At 45.2% G+C, this 26,672-nt stretch overlaps 1 long non-coding RNA gene across 1 annotated transcript in view; it reads right to left on the reverse strand.

Moving 5' to 3' along the window:
- Positions 1-23,886: 23,886 nt before the first annotated feature.
- Positions 23,887-26,672, reverse strand: part of LOC125611885 — a 7,781-nt gene continuing 4,995 nt past the window's right edge. The window contains exon 3 of the long non-coding RNA XR_007342122.1: positions 23,887-25,454. This is a non-coding gene — a long non-coding RNA (uncharacterized LOC125611885). The remainder of the gene's footprint in view (positions 25,455-26,672) is intronic.

Here is a 26,672-nt window from a genome sequence, read left to right on the forward strand (position 1 = left end):
TGGTTTGTACCTGGTCAAATGTCCACTGAGTCCCAGACTCAGCTGTCAGCCCCATTGGATTCAAAAGACTGTGGCAGATGTTACGATAGGCAGGGGAATAGAGTGAGCCCAACTTTCTCACTGAGGATGTTCTAAGAATGATTTGGGTCATCCCTCCCCCAAATCCTGAGCAAATGGACCTGGTTTATAGAGTTTTGTAGCTAATTGGACTCTCTTCTATCCTGAACCTTCTCTGGCAGCTCCATGCAAACTTTGGGTTCCAAGAGCCAAGAGGCTGACTTATACCCTCTCCAAGAGCAAATGATAATGAAGAGAAGAGCATATCTACAAACACTTGAAGATGGACTTCTCAGCTAGGAGGAGTTTAGCTCCAAAGCAAGTAGGGAGTCACAGGACCCTTATAAAATCTCCATCCTCTCCAGGGCAATGGATGGACCTCCTAGGAAACCAGAAAATTCTAAATGTTTTGTTCAAGTTGTTGATTAGGTCTGTGTAATCATTCAAAGCCTTTTAATATCTTTTCTTTTTCCCACTTTCTAAACATTTTTGAAACTCCCTTGAAAAACCGCATATGATTTTGAAATTAATACCTTATCATTATCTTCCACAGCTTTCCCCTCTACCACCATGTCCCACAATACCTCCAACACACACACACACACACACACACACACACTCTCACACATATATTCAAGTCCTTGGTCAGGGATATTCTAATGGCTTAACAAAGACAAAGAACATTTTCTCTTGTTATCTGATTCAGGATAAAAACATTTCTCCTTTTTAGACATATCGTCTTCTCCCCACACCAACAATCCAGGCTTGAAATTCACTCCTGTCCCAAGTACTATCCTGAACATTTTGAAATTCTCTTTCTTTGCAGGCTTTGGGCCCTTTTCTATGCTAAGACCTCAGATCCTTCAAGTGCTCATTCTATGTAAGTCCTGAGGGAAGGAGGACATGTCATTTCTCTTTCTCCCAGTGTCTGACATTCATGGCCTTTGCTGTATTATGCCACAGTCACTGGGGCAAAGGTAGCTACCACATGAGTTGTTGGCCCCCAAAACACCAAATGTCCCCTCTTCCCTTTATTCTCTTCTACTTTTTATGTGGCCACAAACTAGAAAACTCCTACATCTCTCTATGCCTCTGCTTTTCCCCAAAGACTCTGGGCCAGCTGTCACTGAGAAGGTTTTCTCTGCCACTTGCCACTCTCAGTCTGCCCAGTGGGTCTGTGGTAGTTGCTCCTTCCTTCCTTACCTACAGGAACCAGCCATCCCCTATGTCACTGCCCCCAAAGGCCCCAAAGATAGGGAGGTTCAGGACAAGGCCCAAAGGACATATACAAATACTATGTGCTTACACCTGAGTGGACGATTCCTCTTCCCAGAGCTGGAGAAGGACGTGAGTATGCCCCAGTTGGATCCTGAATCTAGTGCAGCATGTGGATAGCCAACATAGAACCATTCTTGTATACCTCATTGAACTACTGAAATTCCAGCCCCAAACAGCTGTGTTTTGATGTGGTTTTTCTCTTTCTGTACATCGTTAAGTACCTCAGGCTGGGTCCCGGTGCAAAGCTGTCCTTAAACTTGGGTACAGCGGATAGGAAAACCCAGAAGCTGTTCAGTCATGTGCTTGTGAAATGTGATGCTTCTATTTTTTAATATGTATGTGCTATGCACAAACCATATCATGTTCCAGCAAAAAGTAAAAGGTCTTTTTATACGTTTCTCTAAATTGTTTCACTCCACCCCTCCTATTAAAACTGACAACAAATTTCTGGATTGTGATTGATTTTTATCTTAATTCTCTTCCCTATCTTGAGGAGGCATGGACAGGGAAAACAGAAAGCATAGACCCCCTAGTGGTGTTGATTATGAAGGCAGGCAGAAGTTGCGGGGTTCACTTAGACTACCAGTCCTACCTTACAAGTGGGGAATCTGGCAGAGAAGGAGGAAGGAAGCAACTCAAGGCCCCAGGGAGGCCGAATCCCTCTGCCCCTCTGCCTTGTTAAGAGTCAGAAATATGTATTTCTTTACCAATAGAATTCATTCATCATTCATTTGTTCATTTATTCATTCATTCATTGAGAAATACTCTGATCCCCTCATTCCCAAATTGGGCTAGGTTTGGGGGATACATGACTGAACAAAGTAGACACAGTCTCCACCCTCTTAAAAAAATCACCAAGAGCATGTTATCAGTAGATTTCTAAGGCCCACTCCAGAGGCCTTGGATCGATCATATGTGGGGCCCAGGAGTCCCCATGAATAACATGCACACTCAGCAATTCTGACCATGAAAAGCACTATCTAGTGGGAAGCCTGGAAATAGAGAACATTTGAGCTAGGAGAGCCTTTATAAATTATAAAATCTTTTCACAGGTTAAATGAAGAAGAAGATCAAGGAACTTAAGTAACTCCCCCTCCCTTTACATATTCCTTCTTGAATCTCCGGTCATCAGACCTGTGACCTCTCTGCCATGTTCCTGCTCTGGCCAGTCCTATTTCTACATACCTCTCTGCCTCCTCCTGCCACTTCTGGGGTAGACGAACATGTGCCTTGAGCTGAGCAAAATGGGTTCTGAATAAATCTATGTGCTCTTGGAAGAGCTGCCTGGTCCTTTGGCCTCTGCATCTCATTCCTGTATTTATTCATGCAATTCATATTTCTAAACTCCTCCAGTGTGCCAGCAACCATGCTGAGCCCTTGGAATATCACTGTGACTAATGATATATGGCCTCATAGTCTGACAAGGAAGATAGATAATTACAGCAAAGTGTGGTGAATGGCATCAAAGAGGAAGCTCAAGAACAGGGTCCTAACCTTATCTAGGTGGGTAAGAGACTCCATCCCAGAGAAAAATGAGCTCTGAAGGGTGTCAGGCAGGTTTGGGGTAGTAAGTTAAGGCTGAGGCAGGGGAGGAGGAATGCTCTGAGAGAGGAACACAGCAGGTGTTTGAAGGTGTTGCTGAAGGGAGGGGGGAGAACATGGTACCTTCAAGGATCTAAATCGGGGCCATTATTGCAGGTACAGGGTGCAGAGAGCTGGGCAAGATGGGGCTTGAGATGGGTGGTGAGCAACTGCCATGGAGCATCTGGTAAGTGAGGTTAAGGTGCTTGAGTTAAAAAATATCCCATCTCATAAACTTTATCAAATGTTTTGAGTAAAATTACTAAATTACTAAGTTGTGTAAACCATCACAAACATTTTTGTTACTCCACCATGATCCTTCATGCACATTTAATCGTAATCCCCCACCTCCCCTTGTTTGCCCCAAGCAACCACCAATCTACTTTCTATCTCCACATTTTACCTTTTCCAGGTATTTCATAAAAAAGAATCATATAATATGTGATGTCTGGTGCCTATTTTCTTTTTCTGAGGAGCTTGAATTTTAATCTAAGAACAATGAGAGGCCCCTGGTGAGTTTAAGAAGTTAACAGGACCAGACAGGAGTTTTAGAAAGGTCATTGGAACCGTCCCATGCTAAATAACTTGGAGGGATGAGCCTGTGGGCAGGCAGGACAATCAGGCAGTTTCCATTGGTGTGTTCCAGGCTGGGTAAGATGGCGACTGGATAGAGTAATGACAGAAGAGTGGAGAGAAGCCTGAGTGGTCACACTATATTATCCTGGCTTAGAATGCAACAGGAAGCCATTCTCAGAATGAAAACTCAAACACCTCTGTATTATTCAGCTTTTCATTGCTGTAACCAAATACCTGACATAAACAACCTAAAGGAGGAAAAGTTTATTTTAGCTGATGGTTTCAGTTCTTGGTCATTTGGCTCATTTTTCTGAATCGGAGGTGAGACAGAACATCTTGGTGGAAGAGGTGGCAGAGGAAAGCTGCTCAGCTGATGGTGACCAGGAAGCAGAGAGAGGGGAAAAGGAGCCCAGGACAAGCTATAGTCCCCAAGGGCATGCCCCCAGTGACCCACTTCCTACAGCCAGGCCCCACCTGCTTTAGTTACACCGTCTCCCAACAGTCCATTCAAATGATTCATCTACCAATAGATCCATCCTTTGATGAGGTCAGAGCCATCAAAATCCAATCACTTCCCCAAATTCTCATCAATGAACATTGCTGCTCTGGGGACAAAGCCTTCATCACAAGAAACTGTGGGGCATATTCCAGGTTCAAACCATAACAACCGCCAGTTGACAAGGTGTTCATTAAGAAATAAGGGCTTATTTTTAAAAGATATTTCAACATAAAACTTCGGAACTCCCCCCCGCCAAAAAAAAAAAGAGTTTAGTGCTTAGTTTTTTTTTTTTTCGAGAGAGAGAGAGAGAGAATTTTTTAATATTTATTTTTCAGTTTTCGGTGGACACAACATCTTTATTTTATTTGTATGTGGTGCTGAGGATCGAACCCAGTGCCCCGCGCATGCCAGGTAGTGCTTAGTTTTTTAAGAATCAAACAACAAGATATTTCATTTGTTGAACATTATTATGGAGGTTTCCCTGAAAGAGAGGAGGGAAGTTGATGACCATGGCCATTTGGGAGGCCCAGCTCTGTGGGCAGAGGGTTCTCGAGGCTAGCCACCTGAAGTGTTCATTGTAAATCTCAATAATTAATCATTGTTATTTTTACCAGCCCTGCCTTCTGGTTCTGGGGGGATCCCTCCATCCAACAGGCCTGACAAATATCCCCTGAAGTAAGAGTACTTGTTTTCAGGGGCCACAGGTGGTTGCCTCTCTCCTAGAAGGAGTTTGGGCTGCTGGAACAAGGAACAGGGCTGGGGTGACGAAACAGCAGACACTGATTTTCTTGTAGTTCTTGAAGGCTGGGCACCTAAGATCAAGACCTGTGGGTTTCGGGTGAGGCCTCTCTTGCTGGCTTCAAGACAGCCACAAACTCACTATGTCCTTAACAGTCTTTCCTCTGTGTGCAAAAGAGAGAGGGCATATGCTGTGGTGTCTCTTCCTTGTCTTATAAGGTCATGATCTTAGAGGATTAGGGCTCTGCCCTAATGGCCTCCTTTAACCTTAATCTCCTCCATAACAGCCTGTTTCCATTTACGGTTGCATGAGGGGTGAAGGCTTCCACGTATGAATCTGGGAGTGGGGGATATAAACATTCCATCCAGAACAGTGCCCCACTGCCCTCTGGGGAAGCCTGAACCAGTAGTGGACATATTTATCAAATCTTCACAAGAAGCCCTAAATTGGAGGCCCTATTCTTTTGAGTACGTGAGTCACCTGGTTGATGTGGCCATCTAAGGGACATTTGTCTATGTCATTTTTTTGTCATCATGGCAGGGATAAGGAGTGTGGGGGGCTAATGGCATTTAGTGGGGATCAGCTAGGGATATGGCTGACCATCCTCTAGCAAAAAGAGTTATTTGGCCCTAAATACCAATGATGCCAAGGTTGAGAAATCCTGCTCTGGGAGAGCACCCACCTGATTTGGACTGAAATTCTTGGATGGAAGAACTTCTCGTTGAAGCCCCAGGCAGGGAAGTAAAGGCGGGGGAGAGAAGCTTCAGATGCCACTGTCAAATCCCCCAAAGTCATGCTGGAAACGTGATGAGGCAGAGGGTTATGGAGATCTGTCCAGAACACCGAGTTGGAAGGTGAGAAATCGTAAGAGCCAGTGCAGCAGCAGTGACTGGGGAGAAAGGAAGCGAGGCCGACACCCCACCAGGCTCTCCCTCTTCTTCCTCACTGTCCAAGCCATGTTCTCCACCTCCAGGCCCCATCCCACCTCCATCCCAGGCAAGTAAAACGTCTCTTCAGAACTTTAGCTGGTATCACTCTTACCTGTAATCTTAATGTCATCATTCCACTGTCAAAGCATGCTGTCTGTTTTCCTTTCCTTAAGATTATAACATTGAAACATGTTCACGGCAGAAGATATAGAAAACCCAGTGTTATGTTTTGGATCTTAAATGTCCCCCAAAAGCCCATGTATTGAAGGCTTGGTCCTCGATCTGTGGTACTATTGGGAGGTGGTAGAACCTTTAGGAGTGCGGCCTCATGGAAGTTAGGTCTCTGGGGACATGCCCTGGAAGGGGGTAACTGGCCCTGGCCCTTTCCCTCTGTCTCTAACTTTGCTTTCTGCTACCATGAAGTGAATCAGAACTCCTCTGCTTCCATGTGCTTCCATCATGATTTTCTGCCTCACCACAGTACCAAAAGCAATGGGGCCAAGCAACCATGGACGGAAACCTCTGAAACTGTCAATCAAAGTAAACCTTTTCTCCTTTAAACTGATTGACTTCGGGTATTTTGTCACAGCAATAGAAGGCTGACTGAAACAACCATAAATTTAAAAATAATCTCATCACTTATAATCCCACTAGCCAAGAGTGCTGCTAAAATGTTGCTGTTTCCCTTCAGTCTGTTATGTATCAAACAAATTTAGTATGTAGACCAAGCACAGCTGAGGGATTTTATTGTAAAGCAATAAAAAGCTTCTCTCTCATGACTCCTTTTAAATTTGCTCAGTCAACTTAGTGTCTCTGAATGAAAGCTTGGGAATTCTCAAGAATAATCTGGACACTCATAGATAATTGCAAAGACATAGGGTCATTTCAAGTTGCAAAACACAGTGGCAATTTATAAATTATAAATATAGGTCACAGAATAATCTACACTTGGGTCTTCATTCAAAGGTAAGATATTTTCCCTCTCCACTCCAGCAGGGATGAAAGGAAGGTCATGGTCACTCTCTTATTTCTTGCTCAATCATCTCCTTCCATCCTCCCTAATACTGTGTCTGCCTGTTGAGGCTGCAGAAGGGAGGCCAGGAGGAAAGGTGAGTAGAGAAGTTCTCACCTGAGGGAGCCTGTGATAAGATGGCTTTGTGTTCTCTGGGCCAACTAAATGACTTAAAATGACTCTCTCTTCTTAGGAGCTGCTTTAGATTTTTCAGAGACCCTGCATCTCTGGAGACTTGATGGCTGTAACACCAGACCTCATGCGTTCATCTCCCATGGGGGCTTTTGCCTACTCCTTTCCCGGCCCTTAGAAAGCCAGGAGTCTGCCTGCAGCTTCTCCCTGCACATCCAGCTACCTCTCTAGGCAGGTACTGAAGAGGGTCTCAATCCCCCTTTCTCTCATACATGGCCCACACAAAGTCCCTGGGACATGCAGAAAAGCCTGGCTCCCACAGACTCCAGGAATGAAGACTGAGCCCAGAGCAGCAGCAAGCTGCCCTTCACTCTCAAGTCTGAGGCAGCAGGAGACACACCTCTCCAGTCTTGGAATTTTCCAGGTGAGAGTCACACAGCCACCCTCTGTGTCAATCAAACTCCAGGACACATGCAAAGCCCTGCATGGAATCTAACTGAAGTCCCTCTCTTGGCTTGTGAAGGTATTCCAATCCCTCCCAAAAGTCCCTTAACACATCTTCCTCCACGAAAATCAAATCACCTCTGAAATCTTCTTGTCTGAGCCTTGATATAGGGGAGACTCTTGAGTGTAGGTCCATGATGCCCCTACCCCGTGTTCTATGGCCCTTCTCCATCGTTGTCCATTCAGCCCTGCTCCATCTCTCTCCAGGTTTATCTGTGAATTCCCTCTGAACTCCAATAGCTAAAGGAAAATACAATAGTTGAAATTTCTATGAGTTTCTATTTATTTTTAACTAGAGGGAATTGTGACAAAACAACAATAAATGAGTAAAAAAAATGAACCATAATTCTTTTTTTGTTTTTAAATTTTTTAGCTGTCGATGGACACAATACCTTTATTTTGTTTATTTATGTGGTGCTGAGGATAGAACCCAGTGCCTCACACATGGGAGGCAAGTGCTGTACCACTGAGCTACAATTCAAGGCCCTGACCCATAATTCTAGACCTGAAAATTTTAAACCCATAAACAGCAGTTAGGGGGATGAAGGAGGAAAATAGGCAACCAATTTGGGGAGAGAGTAATAGAAAACAGTATGAATTATTTTTAACCCTCTTAATAGACATAAATGTACATTTTCCTTAATAACACAGCTATTTATATATATCGTATTATATTATAAAATGTTATGTGTTTCTTGGCTGTCTAATAAAATTATGCTTTGAAAACTAAAGATGTAAATGTTTTATAAAGAAGAATAAATAATAGGCAGCAGGAAAAGCTATATTTCCTGTTATCCAAACTTGTGTAGAACTTCAAGTTTCCCCCAAATTGTTCTTTCTATGACTTTCTTTTAATTTTCCTCCTATGCTTCACATTGTTGCTTATTTATTTATTTTTACTAAACATATTTCTATTATTCTACCTTGGTTCCTCTGTCTCTTAGGATAGTTGTTTCAGCCAAAAAAGGTGTCCAGCCTGCCACACCTGTCTCCCAGAGGGAACCATGAGGGCAACCCCTTAGGAGAGCTGTAGTGCTGCCCCCTTGTGGTTATTTCCTTGCTAATAATGACTTCATCACTAGATTCCAAGAAAGATCCACTGGATACCAATCAGTACTCCCGACTTAGATGCTGATTTTAAAAATGAGTAGATCAGAGTTCTTGCTTGGAGAGAGGTCACCAAGCCGCATGGACAACCACCTTCCAAGACGAGCCTCTTTAAATCAGAATACATTTGAAGTTTGCTTTTGCTCTATTGGGGATTGAACCCAGGACCTTGCATATGCTAGGGAATCTCTTTAACCCTGAACTCCATCTTCAGCCATTTAAAATTGATTTTGAGACAGGATTTCACTAAGTGGCCCAGGCTTGCCTCAAGCTTGTGATCCTCCTGCCTCAGCCTCCCAAGTAGCTGGAATTACCGGCTAGTTAGAATACATTTGAAGTTGCAGAAGAAAAAGTGACTCATTGAAGAAGGGAGCTGGGTCTACAAGGATAAGCTGGAACTGCAAGAAGGACACTTCTTCCTCTTCACAGAAAGAGGAAGAATGGACATTCTAAGCTAAAGAGCCTGAGTACAGACCCCAGTCCAGGTATCAAAATATAAAGTGAGTTGGACTTAGTGGGAGGGTTAGAGTAAGGACCTGGGAGGCAGGCAGGTGGGAGTCAAGTCTTGGGTGTGCCACTCAAGAGCTGCATGGTCATAGGAAGTTATCTAAGCTTCAGTTTCCTCTTCCATGACAATGGAGATAATAATAGTGCCTATCTCATAAATCCTTTCATAAGTGTTGGATCAACGTTAGTTGCTCATGCGAAGGCAGGCAGGTGTTTTAGAATGTGGACAGAATGGATGGGTGTGCAGGGGTTGCAAGTTGATGACAGGTCTTGAATGCCAAGCTAAGGAGTTCAAACTTATCTTGTAGATAGTGATGAACTGGTGCAGATTTTGCCATAAAATAGCATGATGGACACCTGTAAAATCCCAGCGGCCCTGGAGGCTAAAGCAGGAGGATCATGAGTTCAAAGCCAACCTTAGCAATTTAAGAATCCCTAAGCAACTCAGAGAGACTCTGTCTGTAAATAAAACATATTTTTAAAGGGCTGGGAATGCGGCTTAGTTGTTAGGTGCCCCTGGCTTCAATTCCCAGTACCAAACAAAAACAAAAACAAAAAAACATAAGCTGGAATACTATTTTAAGAGGAGAATCCCGTGAGGAGGATAAAATATTGGAAACAAGAAAACTTCTAATTCACCAATTAAATAAATAATTATTTTCCACAAATTTCTGGGCAAGTGATTGTGAAGAACAGTGTATAAGAGATGGAGGGAGAGCGAGCGCGCATGCGCGGGAGTCTGCCCACTGAGAGCGCTCACTCTAACAGAGCGGACTCATCCTTTGGTTCACACACAGCAATCAACATCCGGGACCACTGGCAAAGACACCCACAGGGCAGGACGGAGACCAGTCCTGGTAAGCAAGTCACACAGGCTCTTTGGGCTTCACCTTTTTAATGCAGTTTATATCCCTTACCTGCCTACCACACAGAATCAGTGTGAGATTCCAATGAGATGATGTTCTGGAAGGAGGTTTGAGAAGGGTAAATCAGTCTGGAGGAAGAATGATAATGAATTCTTGCAAGGGTCCCTTCTGATGATGGGTTCTTAGTGAGATCTTGGAGGCTGTCCCCCAGAATTCCCTCCCTTGGACTTGATTTTTCCTCAGCTCCACATGGTTAAAAAAAAAAAAAAAGACTGTTCTTTTATAATAGAAGCAAACAGAGAGCAGAAAGGAAGGGAAAGGAAGGGAGAAGAGGGGGATGTTTCTCTAAGTGCCAGGCACTTTCAGACCTGTCAATCAGTGGTTCTCAGTGGAGCCTTTTGGCACTTTGGGAGGATGCCACAACGATTGGGGACACCACTGTCATCAATGAACAGAGGTTGCAGATGAATGCAGGACAGTCCTCCAGTATAAAGAATTATTCTGCCCAAATGTCGTGTAGGTGTTAACACCTGCTTATAATTCTGAGCCTAGAATCAAACTCTGCTTTACATAAAATAGAAGGCATTTTCTCTATCAGTTTGCGATGCATTGAACTCTCCTTCTAGGGTATAAATCCAGAGAAGACTGTATTTTGTTTTGTTTGAAACTCTTGAAGAGCTCACCATTTTGGAAATCACGCCATGTTAATGCCAATGGTGGCAACAAGTTATCAGGAAAACTACAGAAGCCCCCACACCCACGGCAGCTGTCTCCTCTCTCCTGTTTCCTCTCTCTGTCTCTACACACACACACACACACACACACAAACACATCCACCTAATTAGTTAACTCTCATTTCAAGTATCAAAAAGGCACATAATTTTCAGCTAAGCATTTTCTTGCTCCTCTTAAATCCAGATGTGTTTGTGTGTTTGGTGTAACTAGATACAAGAGTTCTAATACTCCACTATCTTTTAATAAAGCTATGTCTAGGTGTTTAGACACTGAAATATAGAATATTTTAAGTTACTTTCCTGTTATTTCTCCTACAGTTAAGGCATCTTATTGACTTTTAAAAAATGATATATGTAGGCAAGTTCTATCAATCGTGAGTTTCACTTTAACTAGTAAAAATGCCATTATGAAATATTTCTTATTAAAAGTGCTGTTTGAGAGCTGGGCATGAAGGTACACACCTGAAATCCTAGCAACTGGAGTTCATAGTCAGGCAGAAGGATCCCTACTTTGAAGCCAGCCTGGGCAACTTGGTGAGACCCTGTCTCTAAATCAAATTAAATTAAAAGTCTGGGGATAGAGTTCAGAGATAGAAAGCCTGGGTTCAATCACCAGTGCTGATAGATAGATAGATAGATAGATAGATAGATAGATAGATAGATAGTTTGGGTGACAGGGGAGAGAGTTACCATGTTAGCTCATTTAACTAGTGAAACCAAAGCTTGCAGAAGCCCCTGGAGATCTTTGACCACAGCAGATTGAGAACTGTCACTGAAGTATTTGCCCCGTGCCTCCCCAGCCTGGCAGCTGCCTTGTAAGGTCCGTCTGAATAGCAGCTAACTCTGTCTGGTCTGAATTTAGCAAAGCCCGGGCACCTAAGCAAGAAGCAGGGAGGCTGCCGAGCAGCTGCCAATCACAATTCATGCTCTGTCTCCAAAACCCCATATTAATCCATGACCCTCCTGTGCTGCTTTTGGGTATGGGGGAAGTTCCCAAATCACAAAGCAAAAATGATGTTCTCTAGATGGTTCTTCCTGGGGATGATGCACAGGGCTGTGGCAGCCAGTGACCTGAGCTGAGTTGCCTGGGCTAAATTTAAGTGCCCTGGGACCCTTCGTCCCCCAGGATCCCTCTGGTGTTCTGCCCCTCACCCCTGGCATCCTGGTTTGCAAGGAGATGCTGTATTTATAGACCATCTTTCTGAGAAGTGCTACAAGCTCTTTTTGGTGATTAGCTCATTGTGGCAGGGGTGGAGGGCTATGTTCCTCTCCCTGTAAGGCAGAGGAATGAGCCCTGAATGGAGGCTGGGAGGCTCAGGCTCCCAGAGGCTCTGCCCACAGTGTGACCTCAACTGAGGCACTTGTCCGTCTCTCCATCCTGGCTGGCACCGACTCCTTGTCCCTACAGCCTGGACATGCAGCAGCAAAGGAAAGCCTGAGTTTTGCCTAGGTTTCCATATTCTTTATGCCTGGGCCAACCCGGATGTGAGCTGGCTGACATTACTCTGGAGCTCTTTATGGGGCCTTAGACTGAATTTCTTTTCTTTTTTTTCTTTTTGTAATTGTGATAAAATATACTTTTTTTTTTTTTTTAATAGAAGGAGTCTTGATATGTTATCCAGGCTGGCCTCAAACTCCTGGGCTCAAGTGGTTCCCCTATCTCAATCGCCTAAGTAGTTGGGACAAGGCTCAGGCCAACAGGCCTATGGTTTGGGTGTGGGTGGAGTGTTCCCAGCGGGCCCGTCGTGATTGAAGTCTTGGTCCACATGGGGGTGCTGTTGGGAAGTGGCGGAAGCTTTGGGAGGTGAACTTTAACAGGAAGTCCTTAAGGTCATTAGGGCGTGTGACCATTTTGATAGGGGATTGTTATAAGAGGAGCAAGCCTGGCCCCATATGACCTCGTTCTCTCTGCTGCCATTTGAGATGGGACTGTTTGCCCCATACACGGTCCCTCTGATGTGCTGCCATCCGCCACCCTGTCCAGAGATGGAACAAAGGGGGCCTCTCCACTTTGCCTGATCTTGGACTTGGAACCTCCAAAACTGTGAGCTAAAAAAACCTGTTTTTCTGTATAAGTTAGCTGCCTCAGGTATTATATTGTAGCAACACAACACTGCAACTGCAACAGTCTAGCGGCATCGAGTACACACGAAGCGTGTAACCATCATCACTATGTTTCCCCACGACTGGTTCATTATCCCTGACTAAAGCTCTGCACCCAGTAAATAGTAACACCCCATTTCCCTCACCCCAACCCTACCCCAGGTAACCGCCATTCCATGTTCTGTCTCTGTGAAACTGCCTAGTCGAAGCACCTCATATAGGCAGAATCATGTATTTTTCTGTTTTATTTCACTTAGCATAATGTCCTCGATCCACGTTGTCCCAGCAAACTGAATCAGCAAGCTTCTCTCTCCTTTCCTCCAACCAAACCCTCCCACCAACCAAACCCTCCTTCCTGGAACAGGTAGCATCCCCTCCCACACACAGCATTGGGAGATGCACACTTAGCTTATTGACATACTTTGGATTTCATTGAAAAACCAGCCTCTACCTCAGAGCAAAGCCTGTCCAAGGAAGGGGGCAAGACATTTGTCCTTGGAAAGACCCACAGAGCACTCCTAGGCACATTCCCACCCTGCTGAGTTGTTTATCTACAAATAACAGGAGAGATCTGCTGCGCCAGGTGTCCCTGACTCAGTCAGGCTAGGTGGGGATCCATAGCAACCCCCTAGCAGCCACCAATCAGCATGAGACAGGGAAATACCTGGGATGCCAGATGACCCTCCCAGTAGTTTATGGTGTTTGGAAACCATGTAGTTCAGCTCGTACTCCCCTCGTGGCTTAAACTAATCAGTTCAAATGAATCCCCCTCTTGTACTAACCAATCACCCCTACAACTTGTTCCCGCCAGTGAATGTGCTAATCAGGTTTTAGAGTTGTTTTATGATTTTCCCGAGGTGTGTGATGATTTGCTAAGAGATGCTATGATGTATGTGAAGTCCCTGCCTTCTCCAAAGAGTGTATAAAACTGCTGTAAACCCTGGGCTCGGGACCTCTCATAGTCACCAGTTGCTGTGTGCGCGCGGAGGACGGAGCTAGCTCGCAATAAACACCTCTTTGCTGTTTACATCCATCTTGGTCTCTGGTGGTCTTTTGGGGGTCCCAAATTCGAGCATAACATCATAAAGTTTATTTTCAGGATCCTCAAACTCCCAGGCCATGTGTCTTTCCATTCTCCCATGTAGGGTTCCCAGATCTGGCAAACAATCATGGAGAACACCCAGTGAAGATTTCAGATAAACAAAGGATAATGTTTCAGTATAAGTATGTTCCCATGCACTGTCACTGTCTGAGACATACCAAGATCCGTGTGGAATCCCACGGTGTCTGGTGTTTTACCTGCCAGCCAATCCCAAAGCCCCTTTCATGCCCTTTGGAAACTTCTTGCCTTCTCCTCTTCTTTCCCCCATAACCCATCGTACAGAGGTAAATGTTATTTACGTTGATTATCGTAATCGGTGTAAGCAGGGTGAGTCATAAGTCTGTATCTCAGCTCCACACCCAGCTGGCAGGAGAGCAGCTGGTTTCCCTGAGCTTCTTACCTCCTCTGAAAGGAACATCACCACCTCTACAGTGCAGATTTAAGGAGCCACCCTAAATACCTTGACATACCTTTGCTATCACTGGGAAGTGACAGATTCCACTTACCCTAGCCTCATCCAAGTTTACAGGAATTATTTGCTTAAGTAATGGATGAGAACAGTAAGACAGGGCACGTGGGGGCCCTGGAATTCTTAGCCACTCTGGGCAGCCTCCTGACTCTTCTGTGTGCAGTGTCCATAGCTGACATCTGGCTCAAGGAGCAGGTCCTCAGCAGAGCGTGCATGGAAGGTATTTCCCAGGCAAAGGGACCATGGTGGCTACTGGAGTGTTGGAGGTTTTCACAGGGAGACCTCCTGAATGGACCTCTATCTGAATGGACCTCTATCACTGACTGACCTTGCCTGTGGGGGCTTTGCCCAGGTTTCAGGGTGGGCCTGGTCTAGCCCCAGGGCTCACAATTCAGGGCCAGAAGAATGAGTCCACAGGAGACACCCAGTGGTCAAGGCCGGATGAGCGAAGGAGAGTGAGAAATTTCACCTTTGAGGACAAAATTTAAGGGGGTGTCATATAATCAATATAAATAACATTTTGGTAAAAAATTTTAAAATAAAAATTAAATGCATAGTAGTGCATAATACAAAATGTCCGTTTTGAATGAATACAATAGGCAGTCTGATTTTTCCTTTTATGTCAGACCCCCAATATGGCTCTTCAAAGCCTGTTTTTGGTCCTGCTGGCCTTGCCAGTTACTCTGCCATCTCCCCTTTCTCCAGAACCTCTCTGACAATCAGTCCAGCCACCCCCCCCCCACAGCTACCAGGGCCAGTCCTGGCGTCTCCCCACTCTTGAAAGCTAGCGTCCTGTCAGGCAGATACGGCCTGCATTTGGGTACATCCCATGCATGGGGAACTCTTTCTGAAAGGGTGATAGGGAGAGACCCCATTGAACTGTGTGGATGGGCTCACTTCCACCAGGAATCCCTGCTACCCCCATGGCCACCATGATTGGTGCTATTGAAGCCAGATTTAAAGTTAGGTAGTCAGTGTAGTTAGGTAAATCGGGTCTAATATGGAGTGAAATCTAAAATGGAGACCATGCGGAGAATGACTCAGGGAAAACACAGGACAACTCATGGAATGTTAATGAAGTCCCGAAAAGGCCCTAGGCCAAAGTCCACCTCAAAGAAATGTTAATGAACAGCCCCCAGCAAAAAGGTGCTGACTCAGAAGTCCTTCCTGACCAGATTACTTCTTTGGCCCACCTGTGTCCCACCCCTCGGGCCTTCCCACCTACATTCCATCACCAAAACTATAAAAAGGGGAAACAACCGCACTTCCACGGATTCCACCTCTTGGGTCCCCTTCTTCCTCCGGGAGAAGTCTTTTCTGCTGTCCTTTAATAAACTTCTAATCTCTACTCTGACCTTGCCTCTGCGTGTGCTTTTCTGGTGTTATTCTTCAACATCGGGGAAGCAAGGACTGGTCACCGGTCAACAGCGGTAACACTATGTCCTCTGTGCATTCGGGCCTTCTGGCAGCCTCCTCTTTACCTGTCCGTAGAGTCATTTGTGTGTCTCTGACCAAGAAGCTAAATGAACAAGAAGCACTGGGTAGAGGTTTACAAAGCCCACTCCAGGGCCGGCTGGTCCAATGAGCCACCACTTCACCATGGCCAAGCCACCCACACCCCACAGCTCAGATAGGGGACCAAGGCCTAGAATCCAAATCCTAAACTGCCCAGCATCTAGAATTATTGCTCATTGGTCTTCCTCCCTTCTTCCCTCCCTGTCCCTGAATGTGTGAAAGTGTGTATGTATGTATGTGTGTGTGCGTGTGCGTGTGTGTGTGTGTGTGTGTGTGTGTGTGTGTGTGTGTCTCTCTCTCTCTCTCTCTCTCTCTCTCAAACACTCTTAATTCCTAATACCTGGCAAGGACTATGCTACATACTGGGGATACAAGACTGAACACTAACAATCAGAATTCCTCTCTCAAGAAGGGACTGGCTGGCTAATGAAGGAGATGAGAGGCATGTACACCCAAATCATGTACCCAAAATATGTCCTCACAAAGAGGCAGCTGGCCACACTAGGGTCTCCTGAGCAGCTGGAAGTGTGGAAGAAGACATCCCTGAGGAGGGGGGTTGGCTATTGGTTGGGGGAGGGGAGAGATTCCAGGTGGTGGAGTAGCTGTGTTTTCCAAAATGTCTATAACAGTATCTCCCATGTCACAAGCTCTTGCTATCATGTGACATTAGCATTCCTCCTGAGCCAGGCACAGTGGTGCATGCCTACAAGCCAAGGACCTTGGGAGGTTGAGGTAGGAGGATCCCAAGTTTAAAGCCAGCCTCAGCAACAGCGAGGCCCTAAGCAACTCAGTGAGACCCTGTCTCTAAATAAAATACAAAATAGGGCTGGGGGATGTGGCTCAGTGGTTGAGTGCCCCTGAGTTCAATCCCTAATCCCCCTCCCCTTCAAAAAAATATTCCTCCCCTGTGATATTTACTCTTTCTACTTGAAGTGACTCAAGGTGGCTTTCAAGGCTGTTTCTTAAACAGCAATACAGCTTCCACTTGGGACTTCTGGGATGCCGCCTCCTGAAACTCAGCCACCATGCTGTGGGGAAGCCCAAGCTGCATGAAGAGTCCACGAGTAGGTGTTCTGGCCAACAGCCTCGTGGAGGTCCAGCTCACAACCAGAATTGACCACCAGAAAGGTGAGGAAGCCTGTAAGGTGTCTGCAGCCCCAGCCATTCCCTGACTGCCACCACATGAGAAACCCTCAGTAAGAACCTGAGCTACCCCAGGACCTGTGAGATGTAATAAAATGATGTCTTGCTTGAAGTCACTAAATTTGAGGATCATTTGTTTGGCAGCAATAGTAACTGGAATGAGTGAGAACAAGTCTGTGCAAATGCCCTGTGGCAGGAGAGTGTCTACATGGTGTGGAACCCAGGGGAATGGGCCTCCTCTCGGCCTTCTTCAGTATAAGGAGCCAGTCCTGTACCCTCCATTCTGCCCTGCACCTTCTAAACTGGCCACTCCTCTTGTATTGCTCTCTTCTTGCTAATGACACCACCACCCGCTTGGTTTCTGAAGGCGGACACCCACGACTCCTCCTCTTCTTTCCATGATAATAAGAGCCACCGAGGAGAAAGCACCTGCCCTGTGTCAGGCATCCTGTGATCATCATTCCACAGTGCCCTGCTGTGCCTCTTCAGGCCCCGATGGGGACATTTGGGATGGTGGCAATCATTGCTTAACTCTTCTCCCAGACTTCTCCACTGTTCCCATGCAGTTCACCTCAGGCTGCCACCAGGCCACATCTATAGAGTGAGATCTAAACTCCCTCACAAAGTGTCCTAGCTACTGTGACCAAATGACCCAACCAGCACACTTGTGGAGGAGGAGGTTTATTTGGGGACTCACGGTTTCAGAGTTCTCCGTCCATAGAAGGCCAGCTCCATTCCTCAGGGCTCAAGGTGAGGTTGTACATCATGATGGAAGACTGTGGCCAAAGGAAGCAGCTCACATGACCATCAGGAGACAGAGAGAGTGCACTAGCCAGATACCAATATATATACCTCCCAAAGCCACGCACCCCCATGAACCACCTCCTCCAGCCACCACTCAGTTAATCCCATCAGGTTAAGGCTATGATCCAATCATTGTTCCTCCAAACCTTGCACTGTCTCACACATGAGCTTTTGGGGACACCTCACAACCAAACCATAACACAAAGCTAATCTGCTTTTGCAAGCCCTTCACATGTTACCCTTGGAGGCTTTCAATATCCATTCCCAAGCACTATTCACATGGAACTCACCATCCCCCAACATCATGCCCCTTCTAGAATATTCTTTCCTTCCCAATGTACTCTTCACAATTGCAGCTCCAATGTCATTCCCAATGGGAAGTCTTCTGTTCTCAAGGCCTCCAGTCTGGGCCCCCTGCATTCTCTGCACCCATTTCTCACACTGCACTATAATCACCTGTGCCCTCGACAGATTTTCTGACCTGCTGTTGCTTTGAGGGCAGGGACTGAATGTAATTATCTTTATATCTCCAACCTCAAACCCATTGACTGACACAAAATAGGTGCTCACTTAAAAAATTGCAATGAAAGAATAAATGAATAGATGGACATACTGGGAATACATAGGATTAGCTAGAAAAGTAGTTGGAAATTGAATGATCTGAATGAATTACATAGAGGCCTTTTTTTATTTGTTAAGAGATTTAAACAACAAAGTTTTTTGTTTGTTTTTGAGTGAGTGGGCTCAAACAATGCCTACTGCTCAGGCAGCTCTGCATTCTGGGCATTGAGTAAGTGGAACTCCACGTTTTCTAGTTCAGGCAGCCAATGCCTCGAAAGCTCTCATCTAAGCCTCCTGAGACCCTTTTGGCTTTTCTCCAGGGAACCCTGGAGGGAGGGCCCTTCCTCCACCGCCTGCTTCTCCCCTCCCCTTACAGTAGCTCTGAGTGATTGGACAGGAAGCTGCTGGGGAGAGCCCTACACACTGCATGGTCGCCTGCTGCTGGCTGGCCCACAAGATAAACATCAGCCCGATTCCTGTCACCTTTGGTCCCGTGCTGTGACTTATCGTAAGCATTTCTCTTTCAGCCAAATAACAGTTCTAGGAATCAGGCAGAACATTGAATCCTTAGGCTGGAAAAAACCTACAGGGTCAACAAGCCTAAATCTCCTCTCATGGCTGAGCATTCCCAGAACACCTGCTCTGCTGTTAGATCTTTCAGGATGTTGCTTACAGCTGCCTGGGCCTCACGCTCTGGAAGTTTCTCAAGCAAAAATGTTCACCCACGGCCAGCATCTTTTTCTATTCAGTTCAGTCCATCTTGGTTGTTTTCTGGGTGAAGGGGGATGCTACAGAGAATAGTGCACAGTCCCTGCACCCAGGGAGGGGCCAATGCATACATGGGCTGGAGGCCAAGCCCGAGAGACAGACCACCTGGCCCAAACCCTGTCTTTACCACTTCCTAGCGGCCTGACCTTCCTAGCGGCAAGTCAGGTCACTTCTCTGAGATGCAGTTTCCCTATCTGTAACACAGTGAGGTCATTAGTAGCTGCCCATAGAGTTGTGGTATGAATGTGCAGGGAAAGGTAAATACATCGAAAGTGCTTAGAACAACGCCAGGCACACAAAGAACAGCCAATCCGTGGCTTTCATTACAACCCCTTTGGGCATTTGGACAAGTCCAGACCAGTGATGCTAACTAACATAAGTAGCATCATAAGTCTTTTTGCATATATCCTACACTATAGAAAGCAATTTATATTTTATCTCATTCAAGAAAATTGAGCATGAGAGATGATAGCAATAATAATTTGCTACCTGAATTAAAGGTATAGCGCTTAGGATCACCTTACAATCAATCTAATCCAATCCATCATTTTTGCAGAGATAAATGACATTTAAGTGATTTAGCCACATCACATCTCACTACCAACAAAAGTTGCAACCAGATCCTTGTTCTTCTGACTCCTTCACATCATGCCCATTTCCTGGCACCATGAGCATTCCTACACGTACAAGCACTCACGGCCACAGCAGGACAGACAGAGGTTTTGCTGCGGGGTGGGAGGTCCGGCTCAGTGGTAGAGCCCTTGTCCACGTGGACAAAGCCCTGAGTTCCAACTTCAGCACCAACACAGCGGGGTGAGGGGGGACATGAAATCCCATTAGAAAGAGTCCTTTTTCTTGTTCTTTCCTTGGTGAGAGTGGAAACTCAGAGTGAGGTGCCTCTGTTGTCCAAGGCCTGCAGAGACACTAAAATAAGTCAGACCCCAATCCCAGCAAAATCCACATCTTAAAAGCCCTGATCAGCTAATTCCCACTCAGAGTGGAAACACTTCAAACTGAATTGTACAGAAAAAAAAACAGGTTTAAGCTTTGTTAGGAGATTCATATTTTGTCTCAGCCTTGATATTTATTGATATTTATTGGCCATATGATTGTGAAATTTGCTTCACTTCCCAGAGTCTCTCCATTTTGACATGTTTCTCTTCAATTCATTTATGCAGTTTACTAAGATCTCACTTCGTATTTCTTTTTGTGATGCTGGGCCACAAAGCCCAGAGAACACAGAGCCTCCTGCTTACTAGGCAAGCACTCTACCACTGAACTACACCTCTAGCCTGCCAAGACCTCATTTTTGATAGAAACCAGAGTGTCAGGAAACAAGTCTTCTTTGGTTTATACAGTGGGAAAGTACATTTGGGAGGCACTTAAAAACAATTGGAAAAGATAAAATTCTTAGAGTATTTAGAGTGTGCTTATCTGTCCACTTAGTAAGTATTCAATAAACATGTCAAATTAATCAATTGAAGCCAGATGTGGTGGCCTACACCCATAACCCCAGCAATTTGGGAGGCTGAGGCAGAAGGATTGCAAGTTCAAAGCCAGCCTCAGCAACTTAGTGAGGCTCTAAGCAATTTAGCAAGCAATTGCTAAAATAAAAAAATTAAAAGGGCTGGGGATGTAGCTTAGTGGTTAAGAGCCCCTGGGTTAAATCCTTGGTACAAAAAAACAAACAAACAAAAACCCACAATTGAGTGAGTGTTGGAGTGTTTGATGTTTTGATTCTCTCTGGAAGCAGGAACTTAGAAGATTTATCAATCTATTTATTCAATCAATCTAAAACATACATGAGGTCTCCGTGTGAGTCTAGCTTTGAGCTGGGCACGCTGAAAGGAAGTCGAAAGCTAAGTCCAAACCCTGGAGGGGTTTACAATACATTTATGGAAACAAGACATGAAAAGTCAATCACTGATATAGAGATTGAGGAGTGCCTAAGGAGAGGTTCAGAGCTGAGTGAGATCCCTGTCCAGCGGGTAGCACTGGAGGGAAGTACAGGCTGGGCTTGTGCGTTTGGAGGAGGCTTCTTGGCACACCTGAGACTCGAACTTGCTCCTGACAGGGAAGCAGGCTTGGATGGGAGGCAGCATAGGGGATCTGGGAAAAAATTCTGGGATGTGGCAAATCACTCAAGTATGGAACGCCAGAGAGTCCTGCTTGGCATTCCAACTCTTGCTTTTAACTAGATGGCTTTGGACAAGTTCATTAAGTCTAAGTGTTGGTTTTTCCCACTTATAAAAATAATAGGCACCTTGCCTGGCTCACATCAAAATCCTGTAGACAGAGTGACTTAACAACAGAAATTTGTTTCTTTCAGAATTCTGGAGGCTGGAAACCTGGAACCAGAATGCCAGCATGGTCGGGTTCTTAGCAAGGACTCTCTTCCTCGTTATGTCCACAGAGAATTCTTGTGTCCCCTTCTCTTTTTATAAAAGGAATTAATCTTGTGCTGGGGGCTCCACCCTCACAACCTGATATCACCCTATCTTCAAACACCATCACATTGCAGACCAGGATTTCAATACATGCGGGGCGGTGGGGGGGGGGCGTACAAACATTCAGTTCATAGCAATAACAGCCTGATTGCAAGTGGTTGGGAGGATTAAATAAGGCAATGTATATCAATCACAGTTCAAGTGATAACTTTGGCTGCTCCTATTCTGACACTCCAGAGGCAGTAAAGCCCATGTGGGTTCAGAGGTGGACCCTGGCTATCTTGACAGGCAAACACTGACACTATCAGAGCAGGAGAAAAGCTACCCCAGCACTGAAGCTTGGTGGTTGCTGCTCAGTAAATCTGACAGCAGCTCGAGAGAGCTCAGAAAGTTGGTCTTTACAAAAACAGTTTTATATAAAGTGCCTTGGAGGGCTGTGGCTGTGGCTCAGTGGTAGAGCACTTGCCTAGCATGTGTGAGGCACTGGGTTTGATCCTTAGCACCACATAAAAACAAACATGTAAAACATGCATGCTGTCCACCTAAAACTACAAAAAAAATTTTAAGTGCCTTGTATAAAAGGCAGACATGTGGTAAATAGTTTGGGCAGATGAATGATTGAATGGGCTAGGGAATTATTTCTGAGAGTTCCTTGATTACCTGATTAACCAGATGACCCAACCTTTAAAAAACTGATTATGAATTTCTGTCCAAACTACTTCCCAGAGTCACAAGAGGCACATTCATGTGTATACTGCCATATGAAAAAGACTGAAGATGGCAAGCTGGCCCCCAGCCAAAATTAGGACCCCCCAAATCTTTAAAAAAATAAGGGGGGACACCCTTGACTGTCATCAATGATAAAGTAAGCACAATTCCTCAGGTATCCTGCAGTGGTCTCTTACAAACTGGAAAGGAGACTTGTAATGCATATACTTAAGGTGTCCAATAGTCAAAGCACTGAAAAGTGAACCTTCTCATATGAGACCACAAAAGTCATCTGAGTCTGGGTGTCGGCCTTAGCTGCACATTCGAATCACCTGTGAAGTTGTGCCAGCAGCTTTCCATCACCCTGCCGAACACCTGAGATAATTAACTCATCAAAGGAAAGGCTTATTTTGGCTCACAGTTTACAAGGTTCCTGTCCATAGCCAGTTGGCCCTATTGCTTCTGTGCCAGTGGGGAAGCAGGACATGATGATGGGGACGAACAGTAGAGCAAGGTCACTTACATCATAACCAGACACTAAAGGGAGAAAGAAGGGACCAGAGTCTCACAATCCACTTCAAGGACACGCCCCCAGTGACCTGAGGACCTCGCACTAGGCCCCACCTCTTAGAGGTTCCGCCACCTTCTGTTAGTGCCAATCTGGGGAATCAAACCTCCAACACAGGGGCCACTGGGGGACATTTAAGATCCAAACCATAGCAGGGGCTCTTTCAATATATCAAAATATGCCTGGAGACTACCTGAATCATTTCTGGATTCTGAATCTACAGTCATTTCTGAATCATTCACCTGAGGTGCAGCCTGAGCTTTGTTCTATTTTGCAATTGCCCAGGTGATCTAATGCACAGTCTTGGTAGAGAACAAATGATCTCCGCCAGTTCCCTCATTTTGCAGATAAGAAAACGGAGGCCCAGAAGGGACACACCAACTTGAGGTCACTTCTGACTATGCAGGGACAATACTGCTTTTCAGATCTCACAAGAAGTACATCTGGTTCCCACATGTGAGCCATAAGGCAGTGTGCTGGCGCTGCCCCCGCTAGTCCCCATAATTACCTCATAATGAGCTTCAACTTCCTTTTTGAACTCAAGGGAATGCTGGAACTCTCCTGCCATTTCACTCCTTTCCCCTCTCTGCGGCCTCAGGCTAAATGTTACCCTTCATTTCCTCAAGTCCTCTGAATGTAGACAGGAGGGAAGAATTTGGGACTAATCATGATTTTATCAATACAAAAAAATCTGGAAGAGTTCAGCATTTCCCCTCTCAGCTAATAAAACGATTCCACCCCAAATGCCAAAGGTTTCAGTCAAGTGTGTTCACAATAAATTAGTTCAGTATTTAAGACTTTCTTCATAATTAGTCCAGATTATTACAGGGTTTTTATGCCTGACTGTTTTTAAAATGACCAGAATGACAGAATCTCTCAGAAATTATCAAATATACAGAAGTCAACACAGCTCACTGAACAATCAAAACTGAGAACAGCCCATGCTAACCCAACACCAACAAAATCCCTCTTTTATTCACTTTAAATTAACTGGTCCTCTTTGTTGGCCTCCATTATGATTTAAATATCTCCCAAAAGCCTGTCCTAAAGGTTCGGTGCCCAGCTAATGGAGCATTTGGGTGCTGCAACCTTCTCATCTCTCAGATGAACAGCCATTAGTTAAGGAGATACCGGATGCTCGGCTATGGAGGATAAAGAAAAGACAAACAGACACACATAGGGAGAAAAAGCTAGGGCCAGGTGGGTGGCCAAGCCCTGGTGAGGCTTGGCTAACTCAGAGCTAGCTCAGCAAGTTTATTATACAGGTTTTATCATTAAAAGTTTCATTGTTAGTATGTTTCAGCAAAGCAAGCAATCTGAAGGACACAGGACTCCAGAGACATTAGGGTCACCTTGTTTTGCTCAAAATTCTCTATCCCTGGGAGAAGGTGCTGAACTCAAGGCCTCAACTGATAGAGCCATACATGCAGCCTCTCCTAGCTGGTGTTACCATAACTACTGGGGCATCTTGACCTGCACCTTTCCTCAGGCAGCTCCCAGCACAACTGCAGCCATGAAAGTCAGGCCATGATTTAGATCACTGCTCTCTGCAGTTGGGGGCCATCAAACATTAGTAGGTAGAGCCTAGTTGGAGGCAAACTCTTGAAGAGTGACCTCTCTCTCTCTGCTTCCTGGCCACCCTGAAGTGAGCAGCCTCCTTGCCACATGCTCCCACTGCCATGATGTTCTGCTTCACTGTGGGCCCCAAAGTGAATGGGCCCACCATGGGCTGAAACCTCTGACACCATGAGTCAAAATAAATTGTTCCTCATACACAGGTTCCATCCTATTGATTCTGTTGAAAACTTCACATTGGCAAATGTGTGCTTCAGAGTATCTTCTAAGGCTTTTTAAAAGTGGTCTCAAAGTTTTGTATGTGTGATTTCTGAAGTTTCTACTTTTCCATAACTCCTGATTCTCTTCATTAGCAAGAATTTATAACCAGTCAGGTTTTGCAGTACAGCCGTCAAAGCCTCTGGATGTGGCCTCTTTTTCCTCTCGTCTTGACAATTCGAGTCCTTCCTGAGTTCCAGAGACTGGTGGACTCTGAATCACACTCCAGGGTCCCCTGCTAACTAGCAGGAGTGGGGAGAGGGGGAGAAAGCTGAAGTAAGGGAAAGGGAGGGTGGTCAGCAAGACCCCTGGCCTCTGCTCCTCGGCATGGCTTTGTTTCCCAGGCCAATTGCATCCGTGCCTGAACAGAAACATTTTCTGAGAAATGATCATCATTGCTGTCCTCCTTCCTGACCAACTTTGGCAGATGCTAGCCGGAAACTAGTCTTTTCTATTCTTTACCGGAATGGTATCCTTGTTGCTCTTTCTGGAAGTTGCATGTTATTTATCCCTTGCTCCTTCTTTGCCTAAAGAATGAGCCTCACTCAATGAGCTGCATCCACTCCCTTAGTCCATTGGTTGAGTAAACATTCACTATGTGCCTCTGTGTGCTGCCGTCAGTGTCCATATTACGGAGGGAGACGGTGTCCTTGTCTTCTAACAGTGGTCAGTCTTAGCAAAAAGACAACCCAAATAGGGTTGCAGATTAACATGTTATGTATTAGCTGTCTCCATGAAAACACACCCAAATAATTTTGGAACATAAAATTATACTACAGGGACACTATCTCAGTTTGTTCTTTTTTAAATTTCAGGAGGAAGGTAACTTCACCAGTACTAGAGAAGAGTTCTATCAGGTTCCAGTGGTCCTTCTTGTCTTCCAAATTCTGATTCTTTGAGACTCTGCTTCCACTTGAAAGAGAATCAGAAGAAAAGAAATGAATATCAATAAAAAGATAGGGATATGATATGATCTATGCCTACAAAACGATTAAGTATAATTTGGGTAAACATGGACTTTATCTAGCAAATCTCAAAATATTAAAATTTAAGTTTCCCTCTCAAAACTCATAAAAGTTCTAGAAGGTTTTTAAGTAGAAGAGCTACCAAATTGTACACAGGTGGTGAATATTTGGTGTTGCCAAATGTCGATGAAATCAGCAATATGATTAGCACTGAGAAAGAAATTTCAATCAGTTAATGAATGAGTTGCCACAGTGGGAATGTTGGGGGTTCCTGACATTTGTGGCTAACAGCCAAGAGAGTAATGCATCCTCGCCTGGTTTCTGCTGCTTACAGGGACACCAATTAGCTGTGAAAACTCAGACAAGTCACTTCCCCTCTCTGAGCCTCCACAGCCTCACCTGCAAAATGAAGGGTCAGCCTGGCGGAGCTCCCAGTCCCTTCATTATACATTCTGAGAAACCATCTTTTGGAGCTGTTGGGAGAAACAGGATATAGAACTAACCACCCTCAGGTCAGATGTCACAGGGTATTTCTGTTCTGAAAAGAAACCTTTGGTGAATCACTTCATAAAGAATGTGTTTGTTTTCTGCACTGGGGTTTCTGTATGCTAGTTTATAATTTCTTTTATAAACTATATAAATATAAGCACTGAAAAGCTATGAAGTCCACAAAAAGTCAGAGGAGCCTGGGTTAACCAGGAGGGTGTCTTGGAGACGAATCTTACCTGGGTCTGGGAGTGTGAGCCACACTATGGAAACGAAGCCAGCACCATGTGCCCCACAGTCATTAAGGACACAGGGCTCAGGCCAGTGGGTACCACCATCTCCCAAGGATAGCCAGCACAAGCAGCAACCTATTTGATGTCGTGTAAAATGGGCCAGAAAGGACTCTGGGTGTTATGGTTTGGATGTGAGGTGTCCCCCAAAAGCTCAAGTGTGAAATGATACAGGAAGGCTCAGAGGAGAAATGATTGGGTTGTAAGAGGCTTAACACAATCAGTGAATTAATCCTCCATAGGGATTAACTGAGTGGTAAATGAAGTGGTAGGGTATGGCTGGAGGAGAGGGGAATTGGGGCATGGCTTTGAGTGACATATTTGTATTCAGCAAGTGGAGATCTCTCTCTCTCTCTCTCTCTCTCTCTCTCTCTCTCTCTCTCTCTCTC

Source organism: Marmota marmota, unplaced genomic scaffold (genome assembly GCF_001458135.2).
Source record: "Marmota marmota marmota unplaced genomic scaffold, marMar, whole genome shotgun sequence".
Classification (NCBI taxonomy): domain Eukaryota; kingdom Metazoa; phylum Chordata; class Mammalia; order Rodentia; family Sciuridae; genus Marmota; species Marmota marmota.